The following is a 12,617-nucleotide window of genomic DNA, read 5'->3' on the forward strand; positions in this document are numbered from 1 at the left end:
ACCAGGTTATACTCGAATAATTTGGCTATGATTTAGAAACATTCCTCATAATTTAAATTTAAAATAATTAAACAACTGCGGTTTTAAAATTGTGTTGTTATTTATGAGTTCAGATTTGCCGCTCAATAATGTATCCCAAGTAACAGAAATGCTGGAAAGCGAAGGGAGGAAATAACTGATACACAGACCTAGCAGTCATGATGTTTGTTTACATGAGGTAAGATCGAGCTACTATTTGAAGTCAAAGGTAAATTAATTAAATCTGAAAAAATTTCCCACAAGGACTGGAAATGAGGGGATGGATAGATACATATGATTCAGCTGGTTGTCAAGGGGCTGTGTCCCCATTCCAAAACCAGATTATATAAAATAATTTGCGTTCCTTTTTGGGAATCAACCGATGAGAGGCTGGAATATGTATAAACAAAATTAAATTATTTGTAATTGGAAGTAAAAACCTTACGTTAAATGTACAAACTTTTTATGTATTTTTATTTATGCATGTAAGCAGGTCATATAATTATACATGTATGTAAGCCTGTACAATACTTACAAACGATTTCCCATTAAAAACACAAGCTTTCTATTTTCATCAGAAGCCAGAACCCTTTTAGTTTTCTATCACAAAAAAAGTCAGAAATACATTGTACACATTAAAATACATGTCTTGTACTACCTTTCATATCTTTATTTCGACAATATTTTTATAGTCCTTCACAATAATAATTCAAGAAAAGCTTGGTAAAAATTTTTAATGTAGTTTTGTTTTTATTTGCACAGCGTATGTTATCATTAGTTATCAATCATTTAAAACTTTCCACAGGTCCATGTCAATCTCATATAAGCCACCCGAGTTTATACTTACTGTCTCCGGTTTAAGATGGTTGGATAAATATGCTTGCTCTATTGTTCTTGTTCTGTGTTGTTCTATTATATTTATCTATATCTAACAAAATTGATAAATTCTATATTTTTTTACATTAACTTATGTATTGTACTCACCAGTCCATTTTTGTCACTGATATCTTCTAACTTTAATCGTACTAAATAATTTCTGAAATGAAATAAGAAGAAACTGGAGGTCAAAACTGGAAGAACAAGAGGTCCAGGGACCACAACATTGACCCGAGTAACTTTGGCCCTGCTGCTCTTCAGATTTCAGAAAACTGATTTATTGTGAAAAATTGTGACCCCATATTATACTGACAACTCTAATGGTCTCTACATGTAAATCCACACAACATAGGGATGCTTCAATATCATTTATTTTTCTCGCCTCTTTTTTTTTTCATACATTTATTTCCAATAACATACAACAAATTTTGAGGCAAAACTTCCTTAGAAGCCCTCGGTTAATACCTCACCTGGGGTGCCAGGAGCTCCCTGGATCGGTATATTTTTCAATATTCAATTTATAAAAGTTTACATAATAGAGAAAAACATGGTTATTTATCGTTACTAATATTTCATTTTCACAAAAAGACATAAATATTTCACTGAAAAACATTTCATATTAAATAAATATATAGATAAAGTATCAATTTAATTACAATGTATATAGAAAAATAAAAATTATAGTTCGTCTGCTAACTTTTTTAAAAGATAGTAATTAGATTTAACACTTTTTGCACTCTTTGCTATTACATAATACTGATACAAAGACGATTTCAAAAAAATTAACATTGCATTTGCATTTACTATTTCGTTTTGCAACCTACATTTCATTCTATATTTATATATTTTGTATCCTACAATTGATATGACATTATTAAAAATCATTGTTGTGTTATTTAACTCATTATAAAATCCTACAACAATATGTTTCCAGGATAGATTTAAATTCAATACTTGAGATATTTTTTCCCATACTCTTTTTGAGTCTGTACATTCAAAAATTAAGTGTTTAATATATTGTACTTGCCCGCAAGATGTACAATTTTTTGTCACCTCTTTATTCCATTTACAAACATGATAATTACAGTTCAGTTGGTTGTGTAAAAGTTTAAAATTGAATTCTGCTTATCTGTTTATCAAAAATATTTAGTATCTTAGCTGTATAGATATTTTTCCATTGACCATTCATTATATTGAATTCTTTTGACCATTTAGTTTCCATTATTGGTTTTTGTTTCTTTTTAGAAAGTAAAATTTTATAATAAAATCCCGATTTTTCAAATTCTGGGTTTTTGTTTTTCCCTTGAAAATAAAAATATGGGTTTTGTATATTAGTGTTTTTTACATTACAGTAATTTATATTTAGTTTTTTAATCGCTTTTTTTTCATGATAAGATATTCGCACAAGTAATTACTCTTTGATTCAATGATCTCTTTTACTTCTGTAACATTTTATATACCTTTTGTTGTAAACAAATCTTTTACATATAAAATATGTAACATATATGTTATATGTAAAAGATTTGTTTTTCTCGCTTCTTGGAGAAAAGCAGGCAAACTATTTGCATGGGTATAATGAGGAATTGAAATCAATGACTCTTGGTGGAGGTGTGGTTGGCATTAGCGATCGAGGCTTTTGTTGGTTCATCATTGAAAATACATTAGTATATACGTATTTATCATTTTTTTCCCTGGAAATCTCATTATTTTGTGAAATTAGCTCTATATCTAATTGTTCCGAAGTAAAGATCACATCCCCGCGGTTGGGCTAAGTTAGTCATGTATTGAAAATACAAGGCGTAATAACAAACTTAAGGCATCATCTAGCGCCATTATTGACCAGAGGGCGTTTTTACGCTTCGCTCCAACAGCGTAAGCGGAGCACGCCCTCTGCGAGAGATTGAATCTAGCGCCTTTTAGAAAGGCCTAACAACGCCTTTTGGAAAGACTTAATAACGCCTTTTTGAATGGAAAGGCGTAAAAACGTCTTTTCAAAAAGCGTAATAACGCCTTTTTTCAATGGAAAGGCGTAATATTATATAAGAAGTTATTTTCGTAAATATTATATAAGAATATTATTTTTCGTGATATTTTCATAATAATTTTTTTTTTCAAAAGGCGTTATGATACAAAGGTGTTATAATGCATTTTTCGCGTTATTATGCCTGTTTAAAATGCATATATACACTGTAACGCATTTTAATTTTTTTCTCTATTGATTGATCCTAATAGGCTTTTGTACTAGCTAACTATGCAAAATTTGCCCCCCCCCCCCAAAAAAAAGAAGCAATGATTCAATACAACATGAGATTTTTTTTTGTATAAGTGTTTGAATTTTTCCTATATATTTTTATGTAAACTTTGATCCCCAATTATACCCCTTTTTCAAACCCCGCACCCAGGGACCATAAGTTTGAACAATATCCTAGGATGTAAACTAACTATGGACTCTTCCACATAAGTTCCTCTAGTCCAGTGGTTCTTGAGAGTACTTTTATAATTTTCCACATGTACTTCTTTGTAAAAAAAAAATCGATCCCCTTTTGTTACCCTGCCCTAAAGCTGGAGCCATGATTTTAACAATTAAATATTTCGCACTTCCTGAAGAAGCCCTTACTGAAATTTCGTCTCTTCTGTCCCAGTGGTTCTGAAGAAGATTTTTAATAACTCCACGTGCACTTTTTTTGCCTTAATTTTCTTAATTATCTCCCATTAGAATAAAACTTGGCCCTTTTGAAGAATTAAGAATACTGAAGGATGTGCTTACAAGTGGCTTAGTGGTTCTTGTGAAGAAGTCGAAAATGTTAAAAGTTTACAGATGGATGGACGCTAGACAACAGGTGATCAGAATAGGAAAAAGAGTACCAAAGCACTGGAAGTTTGAAGCAGAGTACTAAATGGGTAGGCTTTACCTGATTGGCTGAATTCAGTATGTATACTTTTTAAAGTAAAAAATATTAGTGTCTGAAATAAATGATGGAATGTAGGAATATTACAGAAAATATAGAAATACAAGGAGAGATTGTAGGAGTGGGGATTGATATTTTTGGCAGGGTGTCATTTACTGCCGATCGCTGTAAGTTCTAAATACATGTAACTGCAAATTTGACCTATAAACGCCGCGGCACGGTATTGGTTTTGCATTTTTAGAAGTGCTTAGAACGAACTTTCAAATGATATCAGGAACTAGTAAATTACTGGGAGTGCATAAGGTTTGTATAGAGTTTCTATGGGAAATTAATTGGTACTTTTTTCCAGAAAAAACCATGTATTCAGACGTTTGGCACGCTAAATTCACAAAAATGAGCTAAACATGACTTCACAGTCGATAAAGTAGGTTTATCGGTAGTAAACTATAGTTTACGGACTGTAAACTATATTTAACAACTTTTATTTATATTTTACATCTGTAAACCAGAATCTATGTTTCAGAACCGTAAACTATACTTAACGCTGAAAACAATCATTTGCGATTGCACTACATAGATTATCTGATAAAATACAATTTCACGATTTGTAAACCATGGTTTACAATTCTTAACTATAGTTAACAATCTGATATGTATAGTTTCACGATTTGTGAAACAACGATTAACAATTCTTAAATATAGTTAACGATTGTAAATTATAGTTTACAGACTTTAATCTACATTTATGTTTATCAACACACTCAATTGTTATTTTAGCTCACCTCGACCGAAGGCTCAAATGAGCTTTTCTGATCACATTTTGTCTGGCGTCCGTCTGCATGTCAATGTGTCCGTCTGTAAACTTTTAACATTTTCAACTTCTTCTCAAGAACCACTGGGCCAATTTTACCAAACTTGGTACAAAGCATTCTTGGGTGAAGGGAAATTAAAATTGTAAAAATAAAGGGCCAAGTCCCCTCTTAATCAAGATAATCAAGAAAAGACAAAAATAGGTTGTGGTCATTAAAAAAATCTTCTTCTCAAGAACCACTGGGCCAGAAAAGCTGAAACTTATGTGGAAGCATCCTGCTATAGTGCAGATTTTAAATTGTTCAAATCATGACCCCCGGGGGAAGGGCTGGGCCACAATGGGGAATCAAAGTTTTACATAGAAATATATAGGAAAAAACTTTAAAAATCTTCTCAAGAACCACAGGGCCAGAAAAGCTGAAACTTATGTGGAGGCATTCTGGTATAGTGTAGATTTTAAATTATTCAAATCATGGCACCCGGGGGAAGGGCGGGGCCACAATGGGGAATCAAAGTTTTATATAAGAAATATATAGGAAAAATCTTTGAAAATCTTCTTCTCAAGAACCACTGGGCCAAAAAGCTGTAACTTATGTGGAAGCATCCTGGTATAATGTAGATTCTTAATTGTTCAAATAATGACCCCCTGGGGAAGGGCGGGGCCACAATTGGGAATTATTAAGTTTAACATAAAAAATATATAGGAAAAATCTTTGAAAATCTTCTTCTCATCTTTAAAATCTTCTTCTCAAGAACCGCTGGGCCAGGAAAGATGGAACTCATGTGGAATCATCCTCAGGTAGTGTAGATTCAAGTTTGTTCAAATCATGACCCCCGGGGCTAGGGTGGGGCCAAAATGGCCGACCCCAAATTTTTACATAGGAATATCTAGGAAAAATCTTTAAAAATCTTCTTCTCCATAACCACTGGGCCAGGAAAGATGAAACTCATGTGAAATCATCCTTAGGTAGTGTAGATTCAAGTTTGTTCAAATCATGACCCCCGGGGTAAGGGTGGGGCCAAAATGGTCGACCCAAATTTTTACATAGGAATATATAGGAAAAATCTTTAAAAATCTTCTTCTCAAGAACCACTGGGCCAGGAAAGATGGAACTCATGTGGAATCATCCTCAGGTAGTGTAGATTCAAATTTGTACAAATCATGACCCCCGGGGCTAGGGTGGGGCCAAAATTGCCGACCCAAGTTTTACATAGGAATATATAGGAAAAATCTTTAAAAATCTTCTTCTCAAGAACCACTGGGCCAGGAAAGATGGAACTCATGTGGAATAATCCTCAGGTAGTGTAGATTCAAGTTTGTACAAATCATGACCCCCGGGGCTAGGGTGGGGCCAAAATGGCCGACCCAAGTTTTACATAGGAATATATAGGAAAAATCTTTAAAAATGTTCTTCTCAAGAACCACTGGGCCAGGAAAGATGAAACTCATGTGGAATCATCCTCAGGTAGTGTAGATTCAAGTTTGTTCAAATCATGACCCCCGGGGCTAGGGTGGGGCCAAAATGGCCGACCCAAATTTTTACATAGGAATATCTAGGAAAAATCTTTAAAAATCTTCTTCTCAAGAGCCATTGGGCCAGGAAAGATGGAACTCATGTGGAATCATCCTCAGGTAGTGTAGATTCAAGTTTGTACAAATCATGACCCCCGGGGCTAGGGTGGGGCCAAAATGGCCGACCCAAGTTTTACATAGGAATATGTAGGAAAAATCTTTAAAAATCTTCTTCTCAAGAACCACTGGGCCAGGAAAAATGGAACTCATGTAGAATCATCCTTAGGTAGTGTAGATTCAAGTTTGTTCAAATCATGACCCCTGGGGCTAGGGTGGGGCCAAAATGGCCGACCCAAGTTTTACATAGAAATATATAGGAAAAATCTTTAAAAATCTTCTTCTCAAGAACCACTGGGCCAGGAAAGATGCAACTCATGTGGAATCATCCTCAGGTAGTGTAGATTCAAATTTGTTCAAATCATGACCCCCGGAGCTAGGGTGGGGCCAAAATGGCCGACCCAAATTTTACATAGGGATGTATAGGGAAATCTTTTAAAATCTTCTTTTCAAGTACATCAAAGCTATGACTAGTGATATTTATATGGAATCATCCTCAGGTAGTGTAGATTCTAGTTTGTTCAAATGATGAATGCCTGGGGGGGGGGGGGGTTAAATTCAAGCCCAATGTGCTCAGGTGAGCGGTGTGGCCCCTGGGCCTTTTGTTTTTCCATTTCTCTGATTATGACAAGGAGCTTACGGCGGGTATTCTTCATTTCATACGATTTACTTTTTTGAAATATAGATGAACTTCAGTGCTCATTTATAATATTTTAAAATGATTGGGAAAATCCACGTTCCAGGATCTTTAATTTCGGATAAATGTTACAAAGAAAAAGTTTGAATCTCCTCTGCATGACTGCATCGCATGGATTGAATATTCATATTTCAAAATAATTGGGAAACGTTCATTTTTCATATGAGTGAAAAATTAAATAGATGTACTGATAGTCTGATACCGATTTACAATCTGGTTTATAATGTTTTGAAGTATACATGACTGTTTATTGTAAATAACATTAGTGCCACTCATTCATTCATGCATTCTTGTATATATGTTAAAATCTTGTATTATTTGTGTTCAAATACCCCAGTTGGGGTCTTTGTCTTAAATAAAAACTTGAAACTTGAAACTTGGTTGTTTGGTGATTTAAGGTGCTGTACTTTATAGCAGCCCGTTTCTATTAACTTAAATCCAGCTGAATTAACTCGGTCCATAAGTACAGAGGAATGGAATTCATTCCTTATATGATTTTAATTCCCAACAATATGAGCATGACATACCTTGGTATATATTAAAATTTATTTTTTGAAGTAAACAACCAGTAAATGAGACATGCACTTGTTTATTATTACTGCCACGGAACGTAATTATTTGAACAGTCGATATATTGAAAAGAAATTAGACGTTAAATTTTACTCGTGAATTTATGATTCAAACTCGTCTGTGAATTTAAATAAATAAATAATAGTAGTTATTATTATTATTATTATTATTATCATTTTGATATCCTGCTTTCACAGAAATATTCATAAGTTCGCACTTTTTATATTCGGGCTTCGGAGAATTAAAGCATTAATTTGGGCTATCCTTAAAAAATTGTTTGTTTGGAATTGCCGCCTGAAGGGTTTCAGACACAGGAGGGAGGGAGGGAAATTATTTTTTTTTCAAAATTGAAGACAAATTTTAAATTTTTGATAAAAATCTCAGTAAACAGTTAATACATTTTCTAACTTTAAAAAAAGTATGTACCATCAACAAAGAAACCTAATTTTGCATAGATCTGACACTACATTTCAGTGTTTTGTATGGCACATGTGATAACAGGCAAAAAAAATTAAATAAAAAAAATCTTCCTAGTTTTGGTCAATAAAATTTTTTCAGGAGAGGGCATTTCAATGAGTCCGGATGCAATTCCAAACAAACAATAATTTTATTGCATGTTTAACATTTATTTTTTTATTAAACCGAAGTTTTTTTTAAATATCCCTGCTTAACCAGGAAGGAAAACCCTTGAAATTAAGTACTGTATGTCCCTGTAATTGAAGATTCGTGGATATATAGTCTTGGCCCTGTACGTCCGTCTTTCTGTCTGTCCGCAAAAGTTAAACCCTGCTGATAACATTTGATTGATTGGCGCTATGGCTTTCATATTTCATAGACTTTTTTGTGAAAAGACCTTTGTTTGGGTACCGACATATTATACTTCTTGACCTTATAGCTTGACTCATTTAAAAAAAAAAAAAAAAAAAAAAAAAAAAAAGCCTTGACTCTGACCATAACTTTTCTTCAGTAGGTCTTTCATATATCATATGAACATGTATATTGTTTATTCCTTGTAACAAGACTTTTTCATAGGAATAAATATGTTTGACCTTGACCTTAGACCTAAGTTTCACCTTCTTAAAAATCTTGACCATCAGTTTTGATTGGTTGGTGCTTGGGCATTCAAAATCTCGATATATTAATTGTTTGGGTAATAACATTTAACCATCGCAATAAGCTGACATACGGGACACCAGTGCTTCACAAAGACCTCCTGACATTTTGATTTATTTTCTATGTTGTTTGTGTACTTTTAATTAAGCAAATTCTATGCCGAAATCTATTTGGTGTTTTTTCTTAATATTGTCATGTTAATTTCTTAAGTCATAACTTTAATAAAAAATTGTGGAAAACAGTATGTAGACTTAACCTCTGTCTTATGGTTTTTCCAATGGAGACCTCACTTAAGTTAAACAGTTCTGTGAAGGTGACATTTTCATTAGAGATACCGATTCTGATAGTGAGTTTTCCACAATCTCATTAAAGGTATTTCTTAACTCTAAGCTTTTAATTTCTTCTCCACAGGAGCATGATATAGAAGCCCAGAAACATAATGGAGAGAAACCACGAGAAAATAAGGTAATGTAATCATAATGTTCCTCTTCTCCATTATAATATACATGTACTTTGTAACAGAATTCTTCATGTACATAAAGAGTCATACATTGCGTTGTGATTGGTTGGCTCGCGGTCCATACTTTTTTCTTGGAGTGGATAAATTATGTACGTTTAGCTTGATCTTGATTGGAAGAATTTCAGTGGTCTCCAGTAGCGCAATAAACATACAGTGGTATTCCATTATATAATTCTTTTGACATTTAAATGAAGGGTGTAAATAGTCTCTTATCTGAGAGTTAGAGAGTTATGAAGTGTTCATACTTAAAAAGGGTGGTTTGTTTGTGAAAAAATAAACTGACTGAAAACAGGTTAAGGAGTTTTAAAAATTGAAATTTAGTATTGTAGGTTAAAAATATAGAATGAAATTGATTAAATTATCTCTTTGACCTACATCACCTGAAAAACGTCTTTACAGTTCTTATAAACCCAACATCTAATTTACCTTCAGTTTTGTTCAAGCTATTATATATGTTCACAAATAAAAGTGATATGGAAAAGCTGATCATGTATCTTTCTATAGTACTTTGCAAGAATTTTAAAAGTTTTTTCTGGCTAGTTAAGTTAGCAGTATTTATGTGAATTTTAAAGAACAAATATATTGTAATGAATATGTTTTAAAATATGATTGAAACAGCTGGTTTGCTTTCTGCCTCAAATCGGAAAAGTCTTCAAAGGAGATGGTTGAACTTAGCGTGCAGAAAGCCCACTAGCTACAGATATATAAAAATCATATTCAAAGTGTGAATTTAGTATTTAGAGTAAAGTTCTCATCGTTGATTTTTATGAAATCATGATAAACAAAAAGTGTTGAGGAAAAATTTTTGTTAAAATTTATTTTTGTATAAAAAAAAAATAATGTGATATCCATTGGGTTCGAACCCTGGCAATAAAAATCCTAAATTGCATTCTTAATTGAGACTAGCACTCTAACCACTACGCTACACAAGTCCAGGTGAAAAGTGGACTTTTAAATCATGTTTGTGATATGACCATTTATATTATTAGTGGACTTCAAGTATTTCTCGAAAAGATGTGAAAGTTATGCCATAAAATTATATTTTTAAGGTATAGTGGGTCTTTGCTCCATAATTCTGGAAACCAAAATATGTATGTTTGTATGCAAACTTTGAGGATTAACTTTCAAAAAAATAGAGATTAGAGAGAAGACCCACTCATATCGAAAAATAGTCTTATAATGTGAAAAAATGACTTGTTTGCCCTATTTCGTGTGTGTATATTTCATATGCAAATAACTTTAATCTTATTGAGATTTGTACAAGTTGTAGAGATTTTACATAAAGTATACTCTAATGTAAGATGAAAAATTTAAGGAAAATTTTTGTATAGTCTAATTGTGATTTAATTTTTAACCTTCATATTTGTTGCGCTATAGGCTTACCGCTCGTCATGTTCACCCAACTCCTTTAAGCAATTTCATAAAATGTCTCATAATATCTAGGTCATATCATCTATACTTATGACATTTTTAAAATGTGTATACAGTAAACAATGAACTACATGTAGACTAAGTGCATAAATTATTAAATATAAGAACTCAATGCATTGAAAATAAAAGAGAAATCTCTTTATTTTATTTTCACTGTAAATGTCATTTAAAATTACACGTCAAGAAATCTGACTGGAAGCCCATCTATAAATAGAAGGAGATCAATTTTACAGGAGGTACCAAGGTTTTTGTTCTGTTATTCTACTGATATTAGAGGAGTTACTTTTGATCAAAACCATTGAACAATTTGGCCATGCTCAAAAACAAAACTGAAAAAAATTAAAATAATTAAAATATTCCTTTTTATGGAATGTTTTTAAATTTTGAGTGAGTTATTAGTTTGCTAATCACACATACTTGTCACGCACGTTGGCATATTTCACGAAGCGCGGTAGAAGTTCATGACAAAAATATGCCTGCATGCAAGTCTGATTTAAACACCAATAATTGACACTAAACTTGAAACATTCCTTTTATTTACAGTTACATGTAAAATGATTAAAAGCACCAAAAATACACTCAGACAGATTTGTTATGTAGATACAAATATATGTGGATTAAGCAAACAAGATAAGGTGTTAACATCTAGTAACCTTAAGTTCTTTTTTCTGACATTTTTATGCATAAGACAATCAAGGAATACATCTCTATTGCCTCACTGTGACATAACTTTAAATAGCGCGAGGTTTTTCCGTATTCCTTTCTAAACGTGAGTATATATTCAAATATGGTTGGTTAAGCAGAAAAACACAGTAAATGTAAATACATGTATTGTACAATGCAGAGCGCCTTTTCAAATGAAAATATTATCCTCAGTACTAGGATACGAAACTAGCCGTTCACAAACCCTTGGTTAAAAAATGGTTACATGCTTGAAACACACCCTTTACTTACCCTCAAACACTTTGTACTGGCTAAGGAAATTAGGAAACGACATTGTAAATGTGTCCAATGATTTTATTGATGAGGGTGATGAGAACTAGTAAGAAATAACAAATGATGATGTATGACGTTGAAAATGACGTTGAATGACAATTGACATAGGAAGTAACTGGATTTGACATAGGAAGTTTAACGTAAAAATATGACGTTGACGATTTACAATTTAGAAGTTTCCTCCAGTGAAATAAATATCAGTACAAAGAAATCATGGAAAACTGGAAAACCAGTAAAAAAAAACTGGTAAAAACTGCAGGCACCAAGCCCTGTCACGTTCTGTCATAATATCACGGGCTCTACACAAAAAAAGGTGCCCCAAAAACGATGACGTCATATCACAACTACAGTGACCCTTAAAAATCTAGTTACCGAAATGGCCGTAACACACTTTTATTCAGGAATTCAATTCTACACTGATTAAACCACTAGTTTTTGAGAGACCAAAAATGATCTTCAGCATTTAATTTTATATAACCCTAAATAACACGTCACAACTGTTGTTTGCATGTTCCCAAATTATGAATTAGAAACTCATCTTTCAGATAAGAGACATGTATACTAGTGAAAATTCTTACCCTTTTCCCAAAAATGATTGGAATTCTGGGTCTTTACCACATGAATTATAAATAAAATGGAAAAAATCTTTAAAATAATATTCATTTCTCTTCTCATTCCTGTTGAAACTTCCATGGCCTTAACTTGTATTTCTTGTCATCCAGAAATGTTATTTGCGTCAATTTCAATGAAAAAAGGAAACACCTACTTCATGAATACATGCATAAATATATAGTACGAATTTCCATTTTCCTGTTTCCACGATATCACAGACTTTATCATTTACAAACCTTGTTAAAGAATGTAAATATAAAATACTGCTGTTTTTAAGTTCAATACGATGATTTAGAGCATTAACCTCATTGGAGGGAATCACTTGTTTCTGATTGATCAACACTGGTTATTTCAAAATTTTCTTGCCTTTGATGGAAAATTATAAAGATTGTGAAGCTTTTAAAATCATATCTATTGACCAACTTAGTAACTAAT

The sequence above is a fragment of the Saccostrea cucullata genome, unplaced genomic scaffold (genome assembly GCF_032062105.1).
Source record: "Saccostrea cucullata isolate Sc308-1 unplaced genomic scaffold, CSIRO_AGI_Scuc_v1 ctg7123, whole genome shotgun sequence".
In the NCBI taxonomy this organism is placed as follows: domain Eukaryota; kingdom Metazoa; phylum Mollusca; class Bivalvia; order Ostreida; family Ostreidae; genus Saccostrea; species Saccostrea cuccullata.